We start from the raw sequence: 24878 nt of genomic DNA, 5'->3' as shown, positions 1-24878 counted from the left end.
GGCAGATGGGAATCCAAAACCTAATGTACAGGCATTGCGTTCCCTTTAAGACACTTCCGTTCCCCACTTTTTGCCGAATTCAGGCACGAAGAGGCTTTACGTGTTGAGAGTGGTGGAACCCAATGCGCCGCTTTGTCTGGTTGCCAGAGTCAAACCCACAACCTGTCGCGCTTACAGTCCCACGTTTGCGTCACTACGCCACGACTGGCCTCAACTTTTCGTTAGTATAATAACAATTACATTAACTATTATTAATTTCTTATTTCTTTTTATTATATTATTTTATTTAAAAAGAATAAGAAAAATAATAACATAATAATTTATTAGCGGCTATCAATAATGCGTCTCACAATAGTGATATTAAACGTCGCTAATGCACTCGTAGGAAATGAAATATCCGGCGGCGTCAGTACCCACGCTACTTGTTACACACTGTCGATATCTACCTACATAGCTTCTAGACACATATTTACTCATTCATTAGTTACTTACTTTCCATTATCAAGTATAAGGAAAATCTTTAAAAAAATATTAGAATTGTATATGTTTTTACAACATACACCTATTTTATTGCTATTGGGAGACTACCTGCAAGGTGATAATATTATTTTAAAGTAAATAGTTGTTAGATAGCCAATTTCTCGAGTAAACCCACTGTATCTGCAGAGTTACTTTCAACACTTAGATTGTGTCAATATCTCTTAAGAATGCTTGAGCTTTCAAGTCTCAATCAGCTTGTTAAATCAGAAATTCGATAACAATTTTTTTGTCGCATATTAAAAGACTGAAAGCCATTTTCATACATAAACCTTATTAAATACATTGTATATAAAATTAGAATAAGAATAAAAACATTTTTGTGATTGCCCTCGATACTCATCTGACCAAGTTGGCAAAACATCACATACTTACTTACATAGACAAACAACGAGGGCATCGCTTTTTAGGAAAACACCATACAACGCAAATACCAGTGGAATGAAAGTTTTTTGCCGTATTGACTTTCACTTAGCTCTGTTCAAATGTTATCCCTGATGAGTTTCTGGTTACTATTAGATACTCAAGTCTTACATAAATCAATGTCATTTATTATACATAGAAATGAAAGTGTCTATAAAATATTGTTACTTTTTTAGATTCACACTGTATCCTGCTTAAAGCGGTAGGTAGAAAGATTCAAGTGTTAAGCCACTCTGCTCTCCATGCAATTTTCGAAACATTATTTGTTGAGTAGCGGAACACAACACCGCGCCTTTTCTTGCTACCAAAGGGAAGAAATAAGTTCTTTAAGTGGGATTCGAAGCCACAGCAGTTACGTTTATAGTCAGACCATGTGTAGTTGCGCCATGACGGCATAGGTTTCTATTTTTTGTCACGTATGTTAATCAGGTAACGATCTTTTCAATTTATATATCTCTCGATTTTAATCATAAAAAAGTATTTTTTTATTAAGATTCAACATTCATATATTCTCATTTTCAATGTCTTACATATTACGCCCGAGCGGGCCATAAAAGGGGTGGTTCAGTTAGGGGTAGCAACCCTTTCCGCGTCCGCGAGGGGCGCACCGCCATCCATCACCGGCGACAAGCGAAATGTATTTTAATCCACTGCCCCGCACCCGAGCGCTTCATGAAACGTGAAAAATGATCTCACACTCACACAGAAACGGCGCTCACAAGTAGATCTAACTACCCTCACCTTAGTGTGCGTCTAAGATTGGATTGGGAAGTTTTAGCCGTTTCCATTGTCGCTAAGTACGAAGAAACGAACATTTCGCAGCCAGCTATCGGTAATAAATGACCTCAAACGACCTCTCGCCTCTTATTGCCCTCCTCAGACTGGCTGGAATGCTGAGGTTCGAGACCTCTTTTAGGATCGTCTAGTGGTACTGACTTTCATTACCATTACAACTATGGCTTATTATTGTAATGCTTATTAAATGTAAATAGAAAATATTTATCTAAATTTCCATATTCTCCATTATTTCTTCTTGTCTATTTTGTTTTGTATAATAATTTCTAAAGTGATTTAATCGCACCAGCACGACGCAACGTGGCGATATCGTAAACATTGTAACGTTGCCAACTTTATTTAGCAGTGTTCAAGTTTTATAGTCTGAAGCGGTCTCAGGAGGCGCTGAGATTTCCGGCCATTTCGCCGACGCTCGCAGACATTAATCATACACAAATTGTTGCGTTCCCCCGGTCCCGCCGGCCCCGGACCAGCTCCAAAGATATGTAAGCTTCAATTGAGCCAGTCATCTCAGCCCTTTGGAAAAACCCACCGGAAAATACGCCATTCAATGCTTTTAGCGAGTAAAATATGACATGACTTAATGATGGACAGCCAAAGAGAGTAATGGTGCTGGGATGGTTTATCATTCAGTGTGTTTGACTGGATTTTGCTTCTAAAGGTTGTACGTTTTATAATTTAAATATAGGGATAAGTAAAATAAGATAGGTTTACTTACAAGGTAAAATAAGGTATATGTAAATATCAATTCTCGTTATGTCTCAATAGAGGTAGGGTCAGATAGCGACCCCACGGCCGTCATGGCATAATAATAATATGGAAAGTTTTATTGGCGCTCCGTCGGTGGTGATATCTGCTCGGATTACTAAAACATCTGTCCCGGAAAATTCACTCTCGAGCCGTTTATCGCGCGCTCGAGGGTAGATAGAGAAAAAACTGCAATAGCGTAGTGTCATAACAAAGACGCCGCCACCGGCCGATAATACTATGATTAATACCCGGCGTTATCTCGAGAGTGCAGGCCTCGCCCGCCCTAAGAAAACCACACCAGCCTTCACATCCAAGACGTCCTAAAACAAGTAGCTGCCAAGGTATTTCAAACTGTATGTCATACAGCTTAAAGATGGAAATCAAGTGTGCACTGCACATGGTTAAGGTATTCGCCAGACTCAACATAAGAGTTACGGATTTCGCATAATGCATATTATATTCTTACGGGGAGGCTTGGAGGGTGCCTGTCGGGGGTGACGGGTGGCCGGAGGGCGGCAGGGGGTGACAGGGGGTAGTAGGGCAGCGGGAGGTAAGGAGAGGGGGGAGGGGGGGGGGGGGTTTGTGAAGGTCCGGGTGACCGCACGTCTTTTGCACGCGACAAGCTCTCGACATTTTTTTATTATTATTGCGCTTCGATGGAATTTATTCCGGCAAGGGTCGGTAATAGAATGGCCGACATGCTTGTTTGATTTCAGCGGAGTCGTTTTTGAATATGATTTTTAAATCGCATAATGGAGTGTGTGAGCTTCTCGAGTTATTTTAAGGGTACCCTACCCTAAATACCCTAAAGTATTTATATTATAGCGATGAATACTCGCCGAATATTTGATGGGGCTTGGTTATAATTAGTTTTACGAGTCATTTGGTGCGCACAGCGATTAATAGTGCGGCTATAAACAATGTTAATGGCAGGCTTCAGCGGCAGGTGTCGGTGCCGCGTGCTGTATGAACCGCGAGATGCGTAACAGAATAAATGCTATATTATTATTTTTTTAAGAAAGAAATGCTAAATTAAAGAACCTTTTAGTAACATTGCGTGTTGAGTCGCGGATCTCAACGTCGCATTTGATCTCGACACCAGAGCGAGGAAATGAACAAAATAAATATTTCATTTAACTCGAGTGCGAATCGAACCCACAACCTGTCGCGCTTACAGTCACAACCTTGCGCCACGATTGGCCTCAAAATGCCTCAAAAGGCAAAAGTACTTTACAAATACATAATAAATACATGTCGTTTAAACAGTAATTTACATAATTCCATGTTTTATTTACAAATTCTATACATTCTTAGTATCTTAGGCTTAAAAGGAGTGAACGTTGATAATTAATGTGTGGGAAAAACTTGGTAACGTGTTTAGCTTACAATAATAATTTTATTATTATTAATATAAATCAATATTTTATGTAAAGTACGAATATATCAAGAAAATCATATAAAATAAATAAACTTATAAATCTAGTAAAACAGCCGTTTTTTCCCGTATATAGAGTGGAGTATTGAGACACTTCGTTCCTCAATTTTTGCGACGTGGTTAGAGTGGTGGAATTCAACGCCGTGCTTTGTCTACCGGTATCGGAAAATAAAATAATAGAAATAGTTATTCCCCTAGGCGAGGATTGAACCAATAACCATCGTGTTAAGTATCTATTGATTGTTTTTGTATCTGTTGACATGAGTGTTACTACTATTTTATGTTTCAAATATTTTTTTCTAAAATAAGTACTTAAATCCAAAAGCATGACTTCAAGAAACGCGTCTTAACTGTGCCACTAAAACTTTTTAACTATATTTTTAATAGTAAATTTAAAAATTTTAATGTTTCAGTCGTCCGAGATACGGCCACAACTTCCATTATATGACAAGCCTTGTCCTGCTTATTACGAATCAAAGGTAATTATTTTTTTTATATATTTTCTATGTTTTATAACTAACTTTTAAGGCACCCATGGTTATAAGGAATTAACTAAGAATTACCAATGATACGGTACATAGTTGGTACGTAGGTTACATCGAAACTATGAACTTGTAGTAATTTAGCTTATAGCCTTCCATTCCAAATATGGCTTATGCAACACATAAAAATATGCAAATCGGAATATTAGTTCCTGAGATTAGAGCGTTCAACCAAATAAACCCTTTCACTTTATAATATTTAATAGTATAAATGAGCATAATTGTTGTAAGTAAAAAAGTCTATGTACCTAGTTGTATTTATACAAATGTTATATTTTTTGTTGTATATGTGGGTTTATTTTTCAAATTCAATGTTGATAACTTTCTTGTAGGGTTAACTTTATATTTACGTGCCTAAGAACGAAAGGGCGTCCCATAGGCAAGAGTATAGGGTCCAAGTAATTCCGTCGATAGGTTGGCTGTAACTGTAATGGTATTTTGTTTAATGCGACACAGGTTGATATTTTTATAATATAAATATTATTCAAGATTATATTTAAAGGTTCAAATTATAAGACTATAAATAAAAATAAAATGAAATAATATAAATTAATTAAATTAGTAAATTGATTGTTTAAATCAAGAGAAACTTTTAAAACATTTTTAACATTTTAAACGTGATATTCCACACTTACTTTTTTAAAAAATATACATTTTTTTAACGGGACTTGAACCCGCCAATTTATTCTTAAACCTCCGTTTGACCATCAAGACAAGCCTGGGCATCGTCCACACTAAAGATATCTGTTCAAAGCTAATCTCCAAACCCCCCCAAAATATCTCTAGGTACACCCATTTTTAAAACAATTATTAAAATACAATCTAAAATCATTTATTTACACTTAATTATACAAATAACACAATTAACTGACACAACTTACAACTACATATAGATATGAAGCATAGCTCAACTCGACTCGGCAATAGTTCTTACATATTTCTGCAATTGATTAGGCGGGGGCGGTTGCCATGGCAACCTGCACCGCCCGCCCTACACCCCGCCCGCCGCCGTCCACGATGGCTGCAAGGCCCCTTTGCGAGACATCTTTCATTATATTATATTACTGCTTGTAATTATTGATGAAGCGCGATTTTAGATATTTTCGTTTATAATTTGAGAAATAGTTTTAATTAAAAGTTGAAGACGAATATACCCCTATAATTTATTGTTCTAATATTACAGTATGATACAACTTAATTTTTATTTTTAAAATCGTTGGCAAAATTGTAACTTGTTACATATAAATATAAATTATTATATTAATAAAATTATAAGCCATAATTAAAGTCATAAAAAATTAACTTTAACTGTTGTTTCATACTCATATTTTTAGGAATAAGCACATAGTAAGGCAAATAGTTTCGGTATAAATCGTCAGAACAACACCTCACCTCGTACGTGCTCGAAAGCGGCGTGGAGTTGGAGCTACAAACCCTGTATCAGCAATATCCAACTTTGATACTTTCGCCTGGAACGCAATAAAATATCGTAATGTCGCCGTTTAGTTACCGCCGTAGACGTTTTCAATCCACGCAATATACCTGAATTGTTTTATTGGAACTGGAAAAGTGGAGATGCCGATTGTCTTCTGGAAGCCATCGAGTTTCAAGTTAATTTGCTCGCTGGAACTAATCCGCGCGCCTAATTATTGCACCCCTGTCTCGTGAACTCCCTACCACCTTCCTACTACCGCCAACCACCCCGCGGGGGTAAATTGATTCCTTATAACGAGGTCTACGTGATTAGCTGGTATAATTAAGGATTTGAAAATACTCTTTGTAGTAGTTTGACTTCTTATTAAATTGAGATGATCATGTTTGTGGGACTTTAAGGAGGAAACTAACGATATAGTGTTTTAATGTTTAGTATGATATGTTAAGGTTGTCTTTTAATTCTTAAAATATTTTAATATTTTTAATTTTAAACTGAAAGAGAAAATTATGTCTGTATGACCGAACAGAATGATATCCGAAGCTTAATTTAAAATCAAAACTTATACAAATGTACAAAAATCTACGTTCATTCATAAACTTTTATCATATTAACAAAAACACGACCATTTAGATAAAGTTATCCATTTTATTGATAAGGTCTCGTCCGGACCTACGGTAACTAGGAGCAAAGTGACGCGGGAGGCTTAATTACGACCCCCTCTGAGAGGGAAGAGGGAAGGAGGTGGAGTGGGAAGTATGCAGCTATAAGCTCAGCGTACATACATACGTCCAGTTACGTGTTACTCTTTTGTGTGCCTTGATTAGTTTCGTTTGAGCGTTGAAGGAGGGACGCTATTTAGATTCTTTCGTTATTTGCTTTTAAAATTAAGTATGAATTAAGTTGATGTCGTAGAGCAAGTAAGCTTTTCACTTGGTCTACGTTTATTATTTCTCTTATTTGTCATAAATATTACAATAAATTTGTTTAGGTATGCGTCAGATTAAATACGAAAGTTGTGAGATATCTGGAAATAATTTAAGACTATATTCTCTGTCTATCTCGAAAAATTTGGGAAAAATATAAAAATAAAATATAGTCTATAATGTTTAGATTTATATCTAAACATATTTATAATTATTTAAATATTAGTTACTTACTGTATACTTATATAAAAATATCATTACTTATATTTGTTATTATAAATATATTTTTAAATACTTTACACACGTATGGATTTAGAGAACAGAGTGTCTTAACACTATATTCCCTTAGTCTATTTTGCTATATATCTACATACATATATATAACCTAAATCCTATACGAACATAACATAGTAAAAATAATCTCCGTTCGGGTCCACACAGCTTCAATTATCTCTCCCTTTAATGAACGCATCAGCTTATGCAAATACAGCGCGTGGCGACTATAGGGTGCACCGGGGTAAAGTGGAAGGGGAGACGCGATCGATACGCATGCATAATGAATGTTTCGCCTCTCTTTTGTTTGTTTTGAACGTGTCTGTGAAATAGGTGGGTAGATAAATATTATTAGACATGGCTAAGAATTTTAATTTAGATAAATAAAATTTGTTTTTATATATAAGCTTTAACATTACGATAATATATTAATATTATAATATTGTCAAGACGTTATATATTATTGTTTTTTTTATTCATTCTTTATTGCATACATTTTTAGAAAAAAAATACATTGCTTAACGCTAAAAAGCATTGTCTACCAGCAGCTACAATAAATATATCAATATTGTACAAAATCACTATAGAATCTAAGATTTTTTCTTTTCAACTTGAAATTTAAGTTTTAATGATATCCCTTTCCTTATATATTTACGTCATAAAAATAGAAACTTTATAAAGATATTGGTATATTATATAAAAGATTTCATTAAGTGTTTAATGACCAGACAGAGCGATTTTACACTTTAACTGATATTAAATTGTAGAGCACTTTAACGCGACGCCTTTATGCCTTGTGCTTTAATGAAACAATAACATTGTTTATGTTTTAAAGTTAATCTTTACTCGTATAGAGATTAAAGGCCGGGGCCGTCGTAGCGCAGGGGCTCAATGGTGTGACTTTAACGCGACGGTTGTAGGTTCGATCCCCACTCGGAGGAATGAATTAAGTATGATTTATCAATATTTTCATTTCTTCGCTCTGACACCAAGACGGCTCTTGCCTTGATTCCAGAGCGAGTAGTTCCGGCACTCAACAACCTTTAACTATAACATTATGTTAGCCTTGTCCATATATATAATACTAGCGGCCCGCCCGCGGCTTCGCCTGCGTGAACTACTTTGTTATTAATTTCTGTCTTCATTAGTACCTACGTCCTATAGGTAACGTTCATACAAAATTTGAGCATTTGTAGTAACGAAGTTTCATACAAACTTTCAACCCCAAAAACAACCCCTTAAAAGTCGAATATTGCAAATTCCCGTCTTAGCGCGAACCTACTTCCTATAAATAGCTCCTATGCAAAATTTGAGATTCCTAGCATGTGTAGTTTCTGAGATTTAGTGATGAGTGAGTGACCTTTCGATTTTATATATATAGATTTTTGTTCTCTTTCTCTAAATAATGTTTCTATTAAACTTATGACACAAATGTGAATTTTCGCTAAAATAATATAATTTAAAGAAAATAGATAAAACAGACAAATTAAAAAACTCTAAATATGTTAACAGGTACTAATATTGGTTTTAGCGTTCCTTCGAACGGAATGTTTATTGGAGAGAACGTCAGAGGCGTTATTAAAGACCATAGCAAAAGTTTTCTCAAAAGAAACATTCCATTGCTTTGTGATCGAAGTGCGAGTGGAGAGTAGCGAGGCGTGATTATAGCTACTTATTAGAACTAGCGGCAAACTTATCACCTTTAGCTGTTACTGGCTTCTCTGTAGAGCCACGTATTTGATCTTATTAAATTCCTTGTGTTTCAGTATTCGTAGAGCTTGAAATGGTTTAATTGATACAATGACAGTGTAGGGTATCATATATTTTAATGTTATATTTTCTCATTTGACGTTTAACAATCTAATAATAGATTTTTATGTTCTTTAGAAAGTTAATATTTTATTTTTATCAAGCTTAGATCAGATCTTATAATACCCACGAAGTGCACCTATATTTATAGGCACTAGTAGGGTTTAAAATTATTATTTATCACTTATGATAATTTAAAAAAAATCGATATTACACTCTTCCTATATAGTATATTTGACATGACAAAACGTATTGAAACACATGAATGCCAGTAATCGCGGCTCGTTGACAATGGCATCTCGTGTTATTGTAGATGCAGCATGAGGAATGTCCAGGGGTTGGGGGTGGAAGGCTGGGTAGTGGGGCTGGAAGCCGGGGTGCATTCCGCCCAGCCAATATTATACGCTCCTAGTTAGCGCGCACTGATATTAAGAATTCCTCTTTGTGTAGAGTACTTTTGTTCCTTTATGTTTGTTTATAGAAAGAACGTGAAATAGTAAGTATCTAATAAAAATATTCTATTGGCATAATAGCATTTTAGTTTTTACAAACTAATTAATTTTGAATACTGCACATATTTTTTGTATATTTTAAAAATAATGGAAATATTGTTCTATAAGTTTTTGTTATAACTTAGTAATCTATAAACATCAAAAAATATAAAAAGACAACCGCATAATAAATAAAAATATATATTATAATATTTAAATATTCTTGCCGCTATGAAAATAAAATAATATTACATAGTGACGTATTTAAAGCTTTTTGAAAGCTCTACAGTATATAATCTGTGTGCTGAGATTGGAGCGCGGCACAAAGTTGGTAATTGAAAAATCTTTGCAGTTCCCTTTCCCGCTCCCGCTCCCGCTTCCTCGCCCGCTCGAATTAAACTTGCTACAGTCCTACATATTACTTTACAATACCTCCCCATTCTCCCCTCCAGTGTATGCGACTTCTAGTACATACATACATATATCCACGCTGCTTAACTTTTATTTAAGTTTTTCGTATAAGTGTAATTATATTTACTCGTTACTTTACTAACTGTTGATTTGTACCTTTACGTATCTCTCGCAGAGACATTAGTGTAATGACACTCTGTTCTATAGACATAGAATCAATTGTGATATAATATAATTTTTTTAAACATACTTTACGATTGTTTATGATTTGTGAATTTGTTATTCTATAACGGGTCATTTTTATTTTGTTCCATTAGATGAGAACAAGAAGAAAAAAAATAAAACACACAATAACTCTTATATTACTAAACGCTAATAGACAGAAACAGAAAGAAATTCATAAAATAATAAAATCCAAAGTAGCAATTCGGTTGTAAGAGTTGGTATTATAAAAAGATCGCAGTAAAATAGTATATATTGTTGTGGCCCTCATTACGACGAGATTCCACTCTTTATTTATGAAATAAAAATGAAAACATTTCTGCGGAGCGCTGACGAATAGCCTCAGCCCTCTCCCTCCCACCTCGGGCCTCCCACGACCCTCTCCAAGGGGGTACTTGCGACATTATATAATTCACCTACCTCCAGGCGTGCGGTTATGGCGTTTAAAATGGCTATTTCGATCTCATTATTGTAACTGTATGGTAAAATAAGAGTTTCAATGTTTCAGTGTATTAATAACGAATTTTTGTTGATAGTGAAGCTTAAATATATTATAGTATTCTTGTAACAGTTTAATTGTAAGTGATGATTGTTAATACAAATTCAACTGCACCACTATCCATAAAATTCAAATTCTCATATTATATTGGCTCTTCTACTGAATAAATTGTCGATATGATAGTATATAGTATATACTATATGTTACCTACTCCGCTACAAAAATAAAGTAAGGAAAATGTGAGAACCATATTAATGTAATTAGTCAAATGTTGTATTTTCTACTAAAATCCATTACAATATAAAAGAGATTTTAAATAAAATTGTCATTTAAATAATAACATTATAAAAGCATCCCCTACAGAGGCACCAGAATAACCATAAAACGAGCGTAAGAAATGTATTCATTCGCACAAACGTAGTAAACTCGTAGAGAGCTTACGTTGGTCCTTCGAGCCAGACCATTTGCCTGTAGACCGTGGGGTGCGCTTTATTGCGACTCTCATGAATACATCTGACACTCCCTCCGGGGAACACACATTTTATAACATTTTTATTTTTATTCACGCTGTAAATTTTGCGATATACGCATTTATTAAGGCGGTTGCCACTGTGTTGCCAGGGCTATATGAATTTAAGATTTAGTAGTTGAATTTATTGTTTAATTTTATTTAAATGTATTCTAAAGCTTTCTTAACTTTTACAATTTTTAGATTGCTGTTGGCATTATAATGAAACGGTAACGAAAAGAAACTATAGAAACCATACGTTTCTATAGAAATTCAAGGAATATATTGTTTTGTAGTATTTTGTATTAAATTTAAATTCTTACCTGAAAGTTAATAAATATTGCTACCTGTAATTTTTATAAAGCTCGCTTAAAATATCTTTGTTTGCTTTTGAGTAGCAGAATTATGTACATACATATGTATGTTATTTCTATATACCTCTAATTAGGCTAAAACTTAAGATGATTCTTTTTTATATACAGGCACTCAGACGCTTTCACAGGCATAGTAATATAGAAAAAATATTACCCTGCAACAACTCAAACGATTTCCGTGTTCAAAACCTGTAACTTAATTTAAAAAATCTCCCACATAAATGTGATATGAAATCCTAAGCTTTATTCAAAATCCCATTTGAAAGCACAAATGTCGCGCATCCCCTACGATGTTTTCGATTACGTTGTAAACAACTTACAGCATTCCGTAGCAAGTGTTTAAAATGGTTCCCTCGAAGCGCCGCGGGGGCTCGGGGCGAAAGGGCAAAGTAATTGGTCTCGAGCAGCCGCGGCCCTACGACATATTGCAAACATACTCTCCACTGTAAATTTATTGTAAATCGCGGCGGGCGGGGATTTGAATCGGGCTCCCCCGCTCCCAACGTCAATAAACCCAATGGACTTTCAACTTGGAAAATTCGCAACATTCCTTGTTTGCGTTCGCCGGCTTCGCTTTTTTCGGGACGCCACCCCCTCGCCCTTCGGGCGCTTCCGATTTTATTTATCTAAGGTTTTCCACCCCGTAATTGTGTGAGTTGCGAGCTCGATTGTTGCTAAAGCGAATATTTATTTGGGCTCGAGTTTGCTTTCCATTTCGTCTCTCCCGCTCACGGAGTACGTACCTACGAGTTTGGAACGCAACTTTTTTTGGCATTGTGCTACAAATTGAATTTGTAGGGGCTCCAATCAAATGTTGTCCGACGAAATAACTTGTCTCCGATGATTGACACTATCAGAAAATTGATCATCGCTCTCATGTACGTTGAAAATTATGTGCACTGCCCATACTATATACTTTAATAATCATTCCATATTAGTTTACAATTACTATTATCTACTATACGCTGAAAAAAAAAACAAACGAAAGAGAATACAAAAAAAATATCATAGCAATAACACATTCAATTTAATCTACATAAAAGTTTACTACATCAGTAGGATGGGATGTGCAATAACGTTATTGCCGGTCGCGTGGGGCCTGTCCGGGCCTGACCGAGCCTGGCCGGGCCTGGCGGAGGCTGACCGAGGCCTGGGGGCAATCAGCATTAGTCCGAATATATTTGGCGTAAATCTTTCACGGCAGGTTTTATGTTTATCGTAAAAAACGAAGAAGTGTCCGAGTGAGCAATAAATATGATCGTAAAGAACGTGCCGCGGTCGTGCCGCCGCGACGCCGCGCCGTGTCCGCCATGCGAAGCTTTTTGTTCTATATGTAGGAAATTATTTCAACATGATTTAATTTAATTTTATAATATTTTATGTATAAATAATAGTATCTTGTGAGAAAAAAAATGTTTCCCACAAAATAATTGATGATTTTTTTTTAAATGTAAATAGCAGATGCGTAATATTTAATTAAAACAATAACAAAACTGAATAATACAAAATTTACTTACATTTTGCATTAAGCTTTTTTTACAATCAAATGAAATATTCAAAGTGGTTACAAAACTAAAAATATTCCATACATATTGACGGGGCATCGATCGTAATTTGGCATTCAGAGAGACCGCCGGCCCCAGGGACCCTCCGTCCGCCGTTTTGCATGATCAGCTCTATTTAGTAGCTATTTATTGTTTTCTTGGGGCTTTACGAGTGAGCCTCTGTTTTTGTTTCCATTATTATTTTTCGTATGATATCATGATGTTTGATGCGAGTAGTAATAAAATTTCCCCATAAAAGTTTCACTGTCTCTATAAAAGTGGAATATGAAAAGCGTGACGCTACGTCTTCACTTATTGAAATATTGCTATAGAGCTTTTTGAATATAATACTTATACTTATAATCTTATATATAAAATTCTCGTGTCACAATGTTCGTTCCCGTACTCCTCCGAAACGGCTTGACCGATTCTCATGAAATTTCGTGAGCATATTGAGTAGGTCTGAGAATCGGCCAACATCTATGTTTCATACCCTTTAGTGATAAGGGTTGTCCACTCTTAACATTTAAATTTTTTGGTTTTTTTTCTTTCATCATTTTGTTTTATTTTTTAGTTCAAGCGGGCAAAGCCGCGGGCGGGCCGCTAGTATAAATATAATAGTCATACTTAAATCAAATAGGTTATGGGGACCTTTTTTAGAATGGTCTAGATATTTTTTGTCTCTTGACGTTGTACCCCGTTTATAGCAGAGTCCGCTTGATTTTAAAACACTGCATATTGTTTATCAGATTAGGGAAATGAAAATAATTTACTCCCGAATGGGTTCGACCCCACAACTATCTCGCTCATATGGTAAGACGCTGCTCCACTGCTCCGATGGTCTAGAATTCTAGATCTTTTAAATAAATAATCGACAGTACTTTTATGTCATTTATTGCATACATTTCTTTTAGTAAAAATTAAGTATAAATATTTGAACATAGCATTTATCTTATTTCAGAAGACGATTATGATGGCGTGAAAAATGATCAAGTTTGCAAGATTGCAAGGTTGCCCCCACATTAATAGGTAAATATTATTTAACTAGCGACCCCCTTGCGGCTTCGCCCGCTTTTACTACTGGATTATTCATATAATGTATGTTTGCAAAGCACTTAAGATAATGTGAAAATTAATTAAACCCTAATGCAACCCGCATTTTTGTAGTTTCAATAAGTATTTTCCAATTGTTTTACTCGGCAAGGATTTTTTAGTAGGTACCGTAATTTTAAATCTGTACTACTAATCTTTTCAAGTACTTATTAAAATATATTTAAATGACTATTTTTATATAGTTAAATGACTATTTTTAAACGGAAGAAATTATAGACAAAAGCCTACCTACTACTAACTACTACAAAAAATATGAAACCAAATATATCTCGCTGAAATAATACATTCAACTCCAATTATCCAATACGTGCAAACGCATCTAAATCTTCGGTGCTATGCCTCTACAGCGGGCGGATTCTTTTTTTCGAGCTTGTGGTTAATGCTGAAGAGGGTATTCTGTCCCTGATGAAAAGCAAGCACTACGTGGCTGCCCGTGAGGAAAATTAAATAGAATGCATTGGCCGGGAATCGAACCCGGGCCGCCCGCGTGGCAGGTGAGCATTCTACCACGGAACCACCGATGACTGCTCATGACGCGCTTGTATAAGCAAAACGTCGCGGGGCGCGTTTCGCAGCAAGGATGTTTTGATATTGTAACAACTTCTAAAGTACTTATTAAAATGAAAAACAGTAAAAGACAGTTTTGATCTACATTAAATGGCCAACGTAACTAATGTACTTATTTATATGCTGAGAATAAGGGATAAGTAAAACTTGAGTCGGCACAGCTGATGAGTCAACGGCGTGATGTGTCAATAATTAAATGCGTTTTTCTCTAAAACTATTCGCAATTTCGAAATAGTGTAAAAAGCTAATTTTATCTTGGTTTAACGTAGAAAATTAATAAAGTATTTTAAAGGATAAGGATTAATACCATTATGGAAAAATATCCCTCACAATAAAAAATATATTGAAATTACTATTTTTAGACAGAAATATGATCACTACACGTTATCCTTAAAAGATACGAATATGCCGTCGCTGAGTTTTTTGTAGATCTTATTAAGAGGAACAATACTCCTGTACATTATTTTCATGTAGTACTTACCATTAAAGCAGCGCATGCGCGAAAGTGTCTCAACGGGTAGGACTTTAGACACATTTATCGTATTTATGTTAATTTACATTAGAATGTACAAATAATAAACTATATATAAACCTTCCCTGAAAAATACTCGACTTAATGGTGAAAACCGCATAAAAATCCGTTGGGTGGTTTAGAAGAAGAAGAGTTAGAAAGTTCAGACAGACACGAAAAGCGACTTTGTTTTATAAGATATAGGATTAATAGGTGAATACTATATTCTTCATAAAAATATTCCGATAAATGTTAACTTAGAGGCTTGGACTATAAACGTAAATACATCGAATATAAAATAAATCACAATTTATTTGATTTACTCAAGTGTTTTATAGATTGCTATAGTATCGGACGTCGGTATAATGTGTGTATACATCTTACATATGAAGGTATCGTAAACGCAAAACCCGCAGATCCCGCTTTAGCTCCAATATCGTAACTCCCAAACTATATTTTAACAAAGAATTCTGAAAGTATTTTGCTTAACGCTTATAGTTAGTTATATGGATATGGTACTTCTCTTTTATTTGGTAAAATAAAATTATAGGGGTTATCCGTTTGTTTAAGATAAGTGACATGATTTTGCGTGTCTTGAAAAGAATATGTTAATTAAAAATAGATAAAACACTAAATATACAAGAAATATATTAAGCTAATAATTTCTTTTCAGCAAAATAATCTTCTTAGCCAATTATTATTTTACGAAATTGATATTTTTTTGCATGATGAATATTCTTATTTTCATCATCTATAATATCTTCTTCTAACTGACATTAGTGTTGTCTTTTGTTGCCAGAGCCTACCTTCCTACTTAACGAACTCCACTCTGCAAGGTTTTCAACATCCATGGTGGTCAGACTGATTTTTTTGATTGGCTCTCATACTCTATCATCACGACATCCAGCCGTTGATTCCATGGGCGTCTATTCATCTAACTCCAGAGACAGACATGGCAATTACTTCCTTTCTATACCTATACTTTTCGTAGCTGGAACGTAACGTGGCCAACCACCTCATGTGAAAGCGTTGTATTTCACGGACCTCTAGACTACCATATGAGCATCTTCATTTCCGTGATGTTAATCTCCTGAGTATGCAAATACCGGCAAATAGCAAATACCGGCCAGCAATGTCTCGATGCTGGCCGGTATTTGCTACTGTATAAAAGAACTGGTCATGCTTTTGTATACTAACTCTTGAGTTTGGGCGTTATTTTGTGGTTACAAACCACACTAGTGACCTCTCGCTTTTGGTAGCAGCGCTCACCAAAAAGTTTGGAGTTCGTGATCAACGTTATCTGTAATTCAATAAAGAATTTATATATTTTTTGAATTTGGATGATATTTGTTCTTGGGATTTCATGTGAGTTAGCTTCAGAATAAACCAAAGTAGGTAACTGAACTGGAAGACCTTCCCCAAACCTTCACTCTAAACAAATTAAATAACTTATAATAATTATAATAAGAATACCGTATCCACAATACATAACATAGGGTAAACTTCATAACTTCATGTATCGCGATTGAACGCGATTCTCTCTAAGACAAAGTGTGTTATTTCTCGCGGGATCCGTGGGGAGGTACAGGGGTCACTAGCGGAGGAGGGTGAGCGGGGTCACTAGCAGGGGGAGGGGCAGGGAAGGGGGGGGAGGCGGGCTAGTAATATTTTTACGAGCGAGTTTTATTGCCCGCGCGCGATAAATTTGTCATCGCACAGTGAGGTCGGTCTACAGAGCTTGCATGTTTGAAGCGAACGCTACATTGCGGCATGATTCATTATATGTATCTAAATTACAATTAGGCCAGTCGTGGCGCAAGGCCACAAGTGTGTGACTGTAACCGCGACAGGCTGAGGGCTCAAGCGCGGCGTTGAGTTCCGCCAATCAACACGCAATGCTTCCAGACTTCGGCGGAAATTGGAAAGCGGAGTGTCGTAGTTTTTTTTAAGATAACGGAATAATAATATTATTGATCTATTATCATTATTATGAATAATATTATTGATCTATTAACAGCGATTCATTTTCTACTCGGGGAAATTAATTGTCTTTATTTCTTTCTGCGACGTGAAGATCTAGCAATATTTTAGATTCTGGTGTAAAGAAGAGAACGGAGTATCTTTGCACTAGGTTATCTGTGTTTATAAAATTATTTGGAGGATACAGCGTAAATATAAATAAAAAATGGAAAAAGTTATTAAGAATTTATGACAAAAGCTGAAAAACATTTGTTTTATATGCGTATGTTCTTTTTACTTAAATCAAATTAACATTTAATTCCAATTAAATGTACCGTGGGAGACTGACGTAGTACGTACCGTTAAGAATTTAAGCAATGAAAAATGAACAATGTGCAGATAAATATCTGTACAATCGTTTATTTATTACTTAATTGCATAATAAGTTACATTAAATGAATCAGTAAAGTTCATTGAGTAAGCTTTATCAGTTATTACTTATTAAATATGGATATTTATAAACAAATCTGTACTTATAATAAAATTGTAATGGATCGGTGTACAGACATGGAAGATAAATGTATAAGATTTTTTTTACTACTGGCATACCCAATCTCGACCGCTGCTGCTGTGCCAATTTGGGAACACTTAGTTAAAGGTTTTTTGTAACAAAAGTTTTGACCGAACTTTATAATTAAATTATTATTTATTTAGTGGAAGGCATAGTTGTTAAATAAATAATATAACGATAACCCTACATTTAATAGTGTTTTAGTATCGACTAATTGAATATGGTCGAAAAATAATGTGTGTAGGTCACATCATTTTTAAATTAATTGCGTGCTGGGACGAAAACGTCGCGCTTTGTCAAGAGGACATAAGAGGGGCCTAACAATAACTTAAATATATTTTTTCCTTCTATTGGGAATCGAATCTACAACCATTGCGTTAACAGTCGCGTGGTGTCCCACTAAAACAGGACAGCTTCAGGTTATTAAAATATTTTGAGCAAACTAGTTTTAATAAAGATTGTAGCGCAGCCGCTCGGGAAACTTAAATAATTGAATATAATATTATTTAAATTATACTTGTCACTGATTGTAAATAACGAGTTCAAGTTATATATTCATTAAGTAGACATTAAGACTGAAATAAATATATTTTATATGAAATATAATGCAAATCATTGGAAATAGATACCGATCATTTTGGCAATGGACGTTAAGACATTATTTATAAGGAAAATAAATAATATCATAATGTACCTAATTTGAATGTGATTTTCGTGAAAGGAATAAATTTTACGTTTCAAAAAAAATCTTTAAATTTTATCGTTTCGGGCTAGCATATAGCAGGACACAGAGAGAGTCTATTATTAAGGCACTCTGTTTATCACTCTCCGCCTGAATTCAATACGCTTGTTGAGTGGTAAATTTTATCTACCAGTTAAAATAATTTATTATCCCGAATGAGAATCGAACTTACAACCATCGTTTTTAAACTCCATTGCATCACAATGACTTTAAAACATGCAATGATGAACCAAAAGCTGCATATTTGTTATAAATTGAAGTAAAAAATTCTGAGTCACGTCGCCACCGCACTTACTTCTGTTCACGTATGACGCAGCAGTTCCCACGTTTATAATCTTTTTTCCATATATTTCAGGTGGAGATGGCGATACGACAGCGAATCCTAGTTTGGTGACAAAAGATAATTTCTTGTTATTTGACCTATGGTTTGTTTTAAGTTTATATTTAGAGATAGGATTAATTGAAGTATGGTGGTATGTACATTTTATAAATTTTACACATTTATTTATATTATTTTTTAAACTCTTTTATTTGGACGGCTTGTAACTATGTTAAAAAAATGTAAGAAACTGAATTTGTCACACTTGTAACAATTGTATCATCGTGAAACTTATGCTATACGCAGTTATATATAGCTTAGGTGGCAATAAAATAATATGGTTTCGTCGAGCTGGTGTGATGATAGAGCCAGGACTCGAATAGTGTCCGAGGTTATTTACACTATAGACCACTGAAGTTTTGGCAAATTATATAACTTATAGCTTAAAGCCCATTCTGTAGCACTGGCTTAAAAAGGCGTGTTTTAGTATTTTTTTCACTGTATATTGTATTAAATGATCTAAATAACATAAATAAATCAGCTTCACGCTGTATCCCAGTGGGAACCCAGAGTTAAAACACTTCGTCCCTCATTTTCCGCCTAATTCTGTAGGCAATGCAAGTTGAGTGACGAAACTCAACGTCGCGCTTTGCTTCGACACCTTCGATGAAATATACATTTTTTTTTTCATTTCCTCTGGTAGGAATTGAACCCCACAACTTGTCGGGTTTACAAAGCGCGTGTACACGCTTGTCACCTTGTGCTGGTCCTTGCACGACTGGTCTCAATTAAATTATAGAGACGTTTAAAAAAATAACTTCAGCCTTATATTAAGACTTATTATTATAATTTACGTAATAAGGTCCATAAATATTGATACATTGTAAAGACTTACAATTAGTAAAATACTATTGAATAATTTATTTTGTTTTTGTTAACATACCCAAAGTACCCACATTCGACGTTTGTGAAAAATTTAAACAATTCCTTAATTAGCTATATCAACATTGTTGACATGACATTTGTAATATATACGTTGCAATACGAAAAGAAGCAAAAGAAAATATTTGTATTACTAACAATTTTCCAAGAATTGCCTTCTTAAAATTTATTATACATCGACACAACAGTAATAAAACAAAAAAAGAGCAATGTAGAAATAAGACGAACCCCATTACGAAGTGGGATTTGTGTGGAATTGAATTTAAGTTATTTCCATTTCTCACTCCGGTAAACTAAGCGCGGCGTTGACCTCTGGCACGTAATATCTCGAAAAATTGAGCGAAATATACCTAAAAGCTTCCTCTGCTTTCGTTTTTTTCAAAAAGCGTGAAACTTAATAAATAAATACCTTCACTGCTTTGGTCTGGCATGACAAAAGTTAGCGTTGAGTTTTGCCATTCAAAATGTATTGGGTTTTGGTGGAAAAACGTAGAACTGATTTTCTTCCAGTTCTGTTTACAGCAGAAGCGTAAATGTAAAAAAAGAGATTCATTACAACTTTTAAAAGCATTTATAAGTTCTAATAATTTTCTAATTAATATATAAGGCTTGCTAGCAATTAATATAACTCATCTTCTAAGAAGATTTATAACATAAAAACTTAAAAATATAATCTTTCCAACGGTAGGCGCTATCACAGTACCTTAAACGTACAGACATATAGTGACTCAGTTATAAAAACTATATAATAAAATATAAATGTCCGCCATTAATACTTCATGAATGAGAACATTGATAATGAGAACGATGGGAGATCGAGCGCGGTTAACGAGGGCGACGCAAGTATTTTAACAAGATTGATTTTTTTTTTTAAAAATTATATATAGTAATATTATATATCTTATATATTATGCCTGGATTGCCACTCGGAGGAATAAATCATTTTAATTTCCTCGCTCTGCTAACAAGACAAAGCGCAGCGTTGAGTTCCGCATCTCAACAGGCAATTTATCGAAAATTAAACGGTGTAAAATATTTGACGTAACATTAATTACTATTGCAGTATGTTAGTTTAATAATATTAATTTATTAAAACCATTAGAAATATACGAGGCTTACTCGATGTGGTCTCCATCGGTTGCCAATTCAGTTCATTATACTTTGAGACTTGTTATAAATAGCAGCACGCACTTTTTCTATGTGGAAATTCTTTACTAGAAATCTTATGCATTGTTTTAAGGGGTCCAAATTGTCATGGCATTTAGAAAAAGCCTTACTCTCTAAAACTGACTATAACTCACACTCACAGTCACCTTACCCGCTGCGATTAAGATCAGGATCAGATGACGGCCAGTCTTCAGCTCTGATTATGTTCGGAATGCGCGTTTCTAACCAAGATTGGCTGGAATTTTTTTGTCCAATGTCAAGTCTTCCTGAAAGGATCTTTTTTGTATATTTAACATGGTGTTGTAAAGGGGCTGAACTACCTTCTTAAAAATGATATCTTGATACACTTGTGCCGAAGTTTTTATGCCATTTTCACAAAAATATGGTTCAGTCACACCTTCATAACCAACATCCCACCAAACCACCAGCCAGCCGGATAATGTCTGTTCGTCTGTTCGTTGTACTCTGTTCACTAATCGGCAAGCTCCTTTAGAGCTGTCAGCATGAGTACGGCAATTTGTTAGTTAAATTAATTTTCAATTGTAAGAAAATTGTCATCCGTAAACATTTTTCCCTGTGAAAAAATCATCAATCCACTTAATGAATTATAAGTCCTTACAGTTGCAATATAGTGACGTAGAGGTATATCGTTATCAAGATTGACCGATCAGCGTCGGCGCCCCGCGGCGTTCAGATGTTGCTATAAAATTACTTTTAATTCCAATCGCCCATTGGCAATGCGAATGCGAATGCTTTTAATATTCCACCCTTTTTCTTCCACCAATGCATATCTCTGAGAAACGTATGGGAAAATTTACACGTGATTCGCATTATGATGTAACCTACATTTTTGTAGTAAAATAGCGTGGTTAATTATGTAGATGTAATTCTAAATTATTTTTGACGTATCCCGCACACAGCAGGGTAGACAGAGGGAACCTAGTGTCAGACACTCCGTTCTCCATTTCCGCTGAATTCTGGTGGCATTGCGTGTTAAATGGCGAAGTTCAACGTCGTGTGTTGCTTCGGTCTGACGTCGAAGGCATCAGATCGAAGAAATTAAAATATTAAATATTTCAATTTCTCGAATGTGTAGATTCCCACAGCGACTGCTTCGAAGAATCCACAACCTGACACGACTGGCCTATGATATGAACATTTCCACAGTTTTATTTAAAACTATTAGCAAATCGATGTTAAAAAACTCATCGAATTCCAATTTGAATGATGGCTGGCGGAACATAACGCTGCCTTTTAGTAAAGTTTTATTTATTTATAATACCTATTCATATATATTAAAAATAAGACATGGATACTTAGATATTCTTGAAAACAAAATAATAACAATGGGCGTCAGGTAAGCATTCGTCTCTATATTACGATGCGAAGCACGCTACGGGGGTGAGGAGGTGGTGGCTGGGGGTAGTATGAGAGAGGGGAAGGTCTAAGAAGGCAAAAAATTAATAACTACTTCATTTATCTGCACTACGCGTGTGTTAATGGGAATAACAATAGGGTAGTAAAATTTCGTTTTAGGTTGGCTTTGTGACACCTGAATGTACTTAATAAATTAATTTTTAACAAAAACAAAAATCGATTTCTAACAACGAACTAAAAAGTGAAAAATAATTATACAAAGATTTTATAATTTTGAAGTCGGTGTCGAGCTAATGCTACAACACCTTTACTGCAACATCTAATTACTAAACCTGTTTGTTTTACTTGGCGAAGAATCTCCCTTTTTTGAAGTTGGTTGAAAATGAGAACATCCTCTTTTTTGAGGTTGGTTGAAAAGAAATGCAACGATCAGGAATCTCACTTCTGACATCAATTTAAAAAGTTTTTGCTTGTAACTATTACAGTATAATCATTTTTTACCAAAAAAAAAACTTTCTCAATTTTGACCGGATTCCATAACCGGAACCTAATCAAACTTTCACCAAATTATCCTTGAAGTGTATTCTTTCAAATAAAAAAAGAATCATCAAAATCGGTTGGCGCGACATTTAGTTATTCGTCTGTTTGTCGCGCACATACCTGATGCAAATTTAAGACTTATGTGATTTTCTCATAGATACCATTGTCAGACCAAACGGACAGATGAGACCAAACGGGAAGCTTCACTTTTCAAATAAAAAAAAATATCCAAATCGGTTCACCCAGTCAACAGTTATGAGGTAACAAATATACAAAAAAAAGTACAGTCGAGTTGATAACCTCCTTTTCTTACGGAAGTCGGTTAAAAATGTGGATCTAGCGCTTAAATCATGAATCAAATTCATGCTGCAGCAGGGTACGCAGAGGGAACTTGAGAAGGTAATATTAAGACACTCTATTCCCATTATCACTTTTTCGTTTTCCAATTTCTGTTCAATTCTGAAGGTATAGCGTGTTCAGAGGCGGAGCTCAAAGCCGCTCTTTCTCTCGCTACCAGGAAAAAAATGAAAATTTAAAATATTTCAATTGCTCGAATGGGAATGGATTCCACAACCTGTCGCCTTTACTTTACGCTTGCTTGCTCCAGCGCCACGACAGGTTTAAAGGAAAAAAGAGGAAGGAAGTTTAAAGGAAGTGATTATAGTGTATGCAAACCTTACGCATTTTGAGACGTAAACAAGAAAAGTTGGTTTATATAGTAAACCTTGTTTTGAATATTGTATGTTATTCAACAACCATAGAAACAAAAATATTTGACAAAAGATCGAATCGACAAACATCGTGACTGGTCAATTTTTTCTATACCATGGAAATTTTTATATAAATTAGAATAAAATATTTTGTGGAACGTACACAAATAAGCTTTAATAATATCAGAATATTGTCTATCGTCACCTTTTGTTGTTATAGAAATATACATTATTAGCTAAAAATAAAAATTACATTCTAAACTAAACTATATGTTAACATTCCTTACAAATAATTACGTAGAGACGGTAAAATTTGGCAGTCGGCATAACGGCGCCGTGGCTTAGTTGGTTAAAGCGCCTGTCTAGTAAACAGGAGATCGTGAGTTCGAATCTCGCCGGGGCCTAAGTGGATTTAAAACGTTTTTGTTTTTTTTTGTCATTCTTGTTACTTATAATGCAAAATATATTTTGTTAGTGTTTAGTATTATATAAATACATGTTAAAAACAAACTTGTTGCAATGTCTTATTAGGGTTTCGTACTTTTTAAGGAAAAAAGAAACCCATGTAAGATCGCTCTGTTGTCCGTCTGATCGTGTGTCTGTCAGTCAAAACTCTTTATCTCAGGAACGCTGGGAGATATCGGATTGAAATTCAAACCATATGCTAAGATCTGCGGCCCCATAATTTCCTGATAAAAATATATTTTTATATTCACTTAGACCGTCGTGGCGCAGCGGCACAAGGCCGTGACTGTAACGCAACGGTTGTGGGTACGATCCCCACTCGAGGAAGTGAAATATTTATTTACGTTTATATTTCCATTTCTTCGCCCTGGTGTCGAGGCAAAGCGCGGCGTTGAGTTCTGCCACTCAACACAAAATACCTCCAGAATCCGGCAGAAGTGGGGTTCGGAGTGTCTTAACACTAGTTTCCCTCAGCCTACCCTGCTGCGTGTGGGATACAGCGTGAAGCTGATTTTTATGATAATGTAATAAATTACATTATATTTTTATCAGGCTTAGGACCTAAAGTATCAAATAAAATGCGTTATTTTTATTAAAATTTTGATCTGATAGATATGAAATGATCTAGTTCATGGTATTCTTATCTATGCACATATATGTATCGATAAGTATACCATCAACTATGCTTTGTACGTACTTTGCTGTGATATACACTTCATATAACAAGAAATATTTAATATAAGACATGTTTATATAATTATGGGTGACTTTTTTCTTATATTATAACAAAAATATAATATATAAAAAATTTTTCTACATTTCTGCAGTCTTCAGGACACCTACAGCCACCTATCGGGTCATATTTTTAGGCATTTTATGCCATAATTTAGGCATTTTGCCAGCAACATTATGCTACTCATAAAT

The 24878-nt window shown here is 34.9% G+C and overlaps 1 long non-coding RNA gene and 1 other non-coding gene across 2 annotated transcripts in view; both read left to right on the top strand.

Moving 5' to 3' along the window:
• LOC146528524 (uncharacterized) overlaps window positions 1–19674 on the top strand; it is a 41174-nt gene extending 21500 nt beyond the window's left edge. Inside the window, exons 3-5 of the long non-coding RNA XR_014879096.1 lie at window positions 4354–4419; window positions 13933–14000; window positions 18790–19674. This is a non-coding gene — a long non-coding RNA (uncharacterized LOC146528524). The remainder of the gene's footprint in view (window positions 1–4353; window positions 4420–13932; window positions 14001–18789) is intronic.
• Window positions 19675–23819: 4145 nt separating this feature from the next.
• On the top strand, window positions 23820–23893 carry TRNAT-AGU (transfer RNA threonine (anticodon AGU)). Its single transcript has one exon. It is a non-coding gene; the product is annotated as a tRNA-Thr (tRNA).
• The last annotated feature ends 985 nt before the right edge of the window (window positions 23894–24878 follow it).

The sequence above is a fragment of the Heliconius melpomene genome, chromosome 19 (assembly GCF_056956725.1).
Source record: "Heliconius melpomene rosina isolate 202511_hmr_F chromosome 19, ASM5695672v1, whole genome shotgun sequence".
NCBI classification, from domain to species: domain Eukaryota; kingdom Metazoa; phylum Arthropoda; class Insecta; order Lepidoptera; family Nymphalidae; genus Heliconius; species Heliconius melpomene.
The sequence above is the reverse complement of the archived record's forward strand: the minus strand, read 5'-3'. Positions and strand labels throughout refer to the sequence as shown.